The sequence below is a fragment of the Oryctolagus cuniculus genome, chromosome 8 (assembly GCF_964237555.1).
Source record: "Oryctolagus cuniculus chromosome 8, mOryCun1.1, whole genome shotgun sequence".
Classification (NCBI taxonomy): Eukaryota; Metazoa; Chordata; class Mammalia; order Lagomorpha; family Leporidae; genus Oryctolagus; species Oryctolagus cuniculus.
Window position 1 is genome coordinate 142,861,476 of NC_091439.1, and position 5,327 is coordinate 142,866,802.

General features: G+C 47.5%; 1 pseudogene; it reads left to right on the top strand.

Moving 5' to 3' along the window:
* The first annotated feature begins 733 nt into the window (after positions 1-733).
* Positions 734-2,843, top strand: LOC108175780 (palmitoyltransferase ZDHHC5 pseudogene; annotated as a pseudogene).
* The last annotated feature ends 2,484 nt before the right edge of the window (positions 2,844-5,327 follow it).

The window sequence follows — 5,327 nt, forward strand, 5'->3', positions numbered from 1 at the left end:
CATTTTGTGGGAGTGTGGTAGTCGTGGAGGTACTAGGATATCTCCTCAGGAATTTTTCCTTGCTCAGAATTTCCTGCCCTGCCTTGATATTTCCCTTTCTTTTTTTTTTTCAAGACCTGCCTCTGTCCATGAGCGGTACCTTGATCTGTCTGACTCTCCATGTTCTCTACCTGCAGCCATTTGTATGTGTACAACCTACTGTTTGTCTCCCATTTCTAAGCTGTTAAACTTGTGTGTGTGTGTGTGTGTGTGTGTGTGTTAAATATTTATTTACTTATTTGAAAGTTACACAGAGAGAGGAGAGGCAGAGAGAGAGAGAGAGAGAAGTCTTCCATCTGCTGGTTCACTCCCCAATTGGCTGCAATGGCTGGAGCTGTGCCAATCCAAAGCCAGGAGCTTCTTCCAGGTCTTCCACATGGGTGCAGGGGCCCAAGGACTTGGGCCATCTTCTACTGCTTTCCCAGGCCATAGCAGAGAGTTGGATCAAAAGTGGAGCAGCCAGGACTCGAACTGGTGTCCATATAGGAAGCTGGCACTGCAAGCAGTGGCTTTACTTGCTACACCACGGTGCCAGCCCCCAAGTTGTGTTTCTTAACCTCCTCTTCTGCCTTTTTTCTGGGGAAGTGGTTATTTATCACTTGCAATCACCTTTCACCCTCCCCTATGCTTTCCTTCGTTTGAGATATTTTGACCTTCAGTTTTGTTTGGGGATGTGGAAGGATGATAATTCTAAATTTTTGGTTTCCCTTTTTTTTTCCTGTACTCTTCTCTGTTGGTTCCCTTATCCCATTGTCTTATCTGTTCTGCCTCTGTGTGGGCCTGGGCTATGCGGCAGGGCAGATCTCCCTTCAGAGCTCCAACATGCCCGCAGAGTCTGGATAGAGATTCAGACCCAGAAACACATCCTGGCCTCAGCAGCCGCTATCTTCTTAGTGGGAGCTACAACACTCTTCTTTGCTTGTACATGTCCAGAACTAAACCTGAATATGTCACCTGCAGTGCCCATCTACAATGCATTTATGTTTCTCTTTGTTCTGGAAAATTTCAGTAGGGCCACCTTCATGGACCCAGACATTTTCCCTCAAGCTGAGGAAGATGAGGAAAAAGAAGATTTTCGAGCGCCCTTTACAAAACAGTGGAGATCAAGGGCATCCAGGTGTGCATGAAAGGATGTGCCACCCGCTGCTGCTACTCTCCTCCTCGGCGTTCCCACACAGTGTCTGTGATAATTGTGTGGAGGAATTTGCTCATCCCTGCCCCTGGGTGAACAACTGTATTGGCCACCAGAACTACCATTGTTTCTTCCTCTTCTTCCTTTCCTTGACAGCCCACTCTATGGGTATATTAGGCTTTGGCCTCCTTTATGTCCTCTGCCACATAGAGGAGCTCTCAGGGGTCTTCACACTGTCACAATGGCAGTGATGTGCATGGCTGGCTTATTCTTCATCCCTGTAGCTAGCCTCACAGTGTTTCATGTGGTGCTGGTGGCCTGGGGATGCACAGCCAATGAATAGGTTATGGGTAAATTCCAGGGAGGCATGAGCCCCTTCACCAATGGCTGCTGTAACAATGCACTTTGCAATTCCCCAGCACCCAGATATTTGGGAAGACCAAAGAAAGAGAAGACGATTGTAATCAGACCTCCCTTCCTTCAGCCAGAAGTGTCAGATTACAGTGAAGATCATGGATAATGGCATCCAGGGAGAGCTTAGGGGAACTAAGTCTAAGGGAAGCTTGGAAACAACAGAGAGCCAGTCCGCAAATACCAAACCCCGGCCTCCTCCTATGCCGGACCTGAGCAGCTGCATGGGACTGCGAACACACCTTTGCCTGGCTACTAATGGAGATAGCAGCTTTTGGGGCCAGGACAGCCCCCCACACCAACCATGTACAAGTGTCGGCTGGGTTATAGTAGCAGCAGTACATCAGTTGCCCTGTCTCATTCCTCCAGCACCAAGTTAGTCATGGGGACAGTTTGAGGAAGCCAACCTCAACTGCAGAGAGCAGCCATCATCCCAGTTACCACTCAGAGCCCAGCTTGGAACCAGAGAGCTTCTGTTCGCCCACCTTTGGCAAAAGCTTTCACTTCAATCCACTTTCCAGTGGCTCTTGTTCCTCCAGCCTCAAGTCGGCGCAGAGAACAGGTTTTGTACTGGACCAGTTGCAGTGCATGCGTTCAGAAGGCACCACTTCCACCTCCTGTAAGAGCCTGGCCAATCAGACATGCAATGGAAGCCTGAGCCAGACCCAGCTTTCAGCTGCACCTCTCCCTTCCTATCAGTATTCCTGGCCCAGCAACAGGAAGCTGAGAGGCATCCACGTTTGGTGCCAATAGGTCCAACACGAGAGCCCTCACTAGTCCATTATGACAATCTGAGGCCTCCCTCCAGGCATGAGAGACGCTGCTGCACCAGTCACCCAGCTCCCAGTCCATGAGGAAGAGCCAGGCTTGGGAGTCTCAGGCATTCAGTCAACACCTGGCTCAGGCCATGCCCTCATAGGGCTTCCTCCTTAGCTGATCCAAAGAGATCACCACCGAGCAAGACTCCACTTGGATGCCCAGCTGTCCCCCATTTGGGGAAGGCAGAAAGGCTAAGGGGCCAGGGACTAGGGTCCCCTGAACCAGATCCAACCACCCCATATCTGGGCCATTAAACATCTTACAGCAGCCAAAAATCCCCACCTGGTGTCTCTGAGATAGAGGAAGTGGCCTTGCAGCCACTGCTGATGCCTGAAGATGAAGTACAGCTCAATATCTCCCACAGCAAATCCAACAGCAACCCAAGAGCATCAGCTCAGCCTCCCCTGGCCCCACAAGGGGAAGAGTCAAGAAACTGTCATGAATGGGCGGTACCACCTGAGATATGGTGTGAGCCGTCAGCACCTCCCCTTCCCCACACCACTGTGTCTACACCAAAGGGTCCTGGGTGGCCAGCTTCCTTCCCTCAAGGGGCTCCCCTCCCCTGCATGGACGTTTTTTAAAACCCTGATTCCCAGAGGGTGAGTGTTTTATAAAGTGCAACCGAGTTGGAGAGTTGGGGCGCTGAGGCTGGGGTAGTAGCTCCCCCCTTTTACCTTTTAAGACCTTCCTTCCCTAGTCCCTGGACCAGACTCAGTGGACATTTGTGCAATTGCTTGCCCTGGAGGGAACCAGATCATTTTTAAACCAGAAATAATTTTTTATTATTGTTACAGATCCTATTTTTTAATTTTCTGTGTTACCAGGTGTGTGTATAAATATCAAAGAAATTATATACCTATCTTGGGATGGGAAAATGAGGGAGGCATATGTAAAAGAAGGAGGATCTTACTTTTCCTAGTCCTCAGACCAGCAGGAAAAGAGGGGAGACACCAGAGTCTTCCTCTCCCACCATGGTCCCTCTCTTGTCTGTTACCAACTAAGGAGGTAGTAGAACCCCCTGTTGGTGCTAAGTGATCAGGAAAGAAACCTGGGGAGAGAGGAGTCTGAGCTCTTGGTTAGAAGAGGAAAGAACTTTCGGAAAGTTAGTTTTCTAGGCTTATTGGCATTTAGTTTCCCAGGAAAGGGGTCAGAGCTCCATGACATTGGTGGTGGTGGTAGGAGGGGGATCAGGAAAAGCATCTGGCCTAATTCAAAACACTATTAGAAAATCCCCCCTTTCTTAGGAGAGAGGGATTGGGTGGCTTTCTTAAGTGATCCCCTCAGAGCTTCCCCTGGCCTACAGTTAAGGTGATTTTAAAGTGCAAGGACCAAAGAGAAAAATCCAAAATGCAATGTTTTCCATCACATGCCAAAAATGGGATAGAGGAAAGGAATGGCAGGCCTAGGCCCCTCCAGATGTCCCCTGGGGGTTACCCCTCGGTCCACCTTAGTATGGTGCTGGGTAGAGGAGATACCTGGGTTCTAATCTCTAAATAGGGGTGACCCCAGCCTCTTCACAGAGTCCCTTTCATTTTTTATTCTGATTAGCCATTTTCAACTGACAAATGAGAGAAATCCTGATCTATCAGCAAACAAAAAGAGACTACTTAAGTTTATATTTAGAAACATTTATGTCATTTGCTTTCCCCAGTTTATACTTAACAGCAATACCTAGATGTCTTAAGAAACTGAGATAGTATATAACTAAAGCTATAATTTCTTTTCACTACCCCAGAGTCAGTGAATGACTTGCTATGTCTCAGGCAAATGAACCCATTTGAAGTTGCTGTAGCAATTCCTCCAGGCAGTTTTGGGAGTGTTCAGCAGAAACATTTTTTTTAAAGATTTATTTATTTATTTATTTGAAAGGAAGAGTTACAAAGAGGCAGAGGCAAAGAGAGAGAGAGGTCTTCAATTGGCTGGTTCACCTTCCCTAAATGGTCGCAACTGCTGGAACAGGGCCAATCCAAAGCCAGGAGACAGGAGCTTCTTTGGGGTCTCCTCATGGGTGCAGGGGCCCAAAGACTTGGGCCCCCTTCTACTGCCTTCCCAGGCCATAACAGAGAGCTGGGTTAAAAGTGCAGCAGTCAAAACTCAAACCAGTGCCCATATGAGATAATGGCACTGCAGGCAGTGGTTTTACCAGCTATGACTCAGCGCCAGCTCCTTAAAGCTATGATTTTGAAAATTTTTCCTATGAAAGAAAACTCAAAAGGCTGATTCTGATTCATTGTACTTAATACACAGAACATAATTTTAACCTTAGTTAAAATTTTCATATTTTGGCTGACACTCATTGGCTGCTGGTGTTTTGAATGACCTATGAATAATGGTGTTTGCATGGGAGTTTCAGGAGCCCACTGAAAGGAAATGACAGAAGGCAGACCTCACTGACAGCTCATGAGAAAACATGTAACCATCGACTGCGAACAACTGAATTCCATTACCAAGAAGCCTCCACCCAGACCATCTGTAGTTATAGAGAAAGGGAGAGACAGAGAGAAAGGTCTCCCATCTGGTTCACTCCTCAAATGGCCACAATGGCCATGTCTGGGCCAATCCTAAGTCAGGAACAAGAGTTCCTTCTGGGTATCCTATGGGGGTGCAGAGGCCCAGGCACTTAGCAAATCTCTACTACTTTTCCAGGTCACAACATAGAGCTGGATGAGAAGAGGAGCAGCCAGGACTAGAAATCATGCCCAGATGGGATGCAGGCACCTGCAGTGGTAGCTTAGCCCACTACATCACAGTCCCAGCCCCATTCAGAGATCTTTTAAGTGGCCATTTCTTATTCAGTCTTAAGGAGGTCAAGCAGTATTATAGTAAAACAGCTTTTTCTTTTGTAGTTTCCAAATACAATTTATTTATTTTAGAAAATAAGTGCTAAGGGGCAATAAGAATAGAGCTCTGATCACAATTGCTGTTT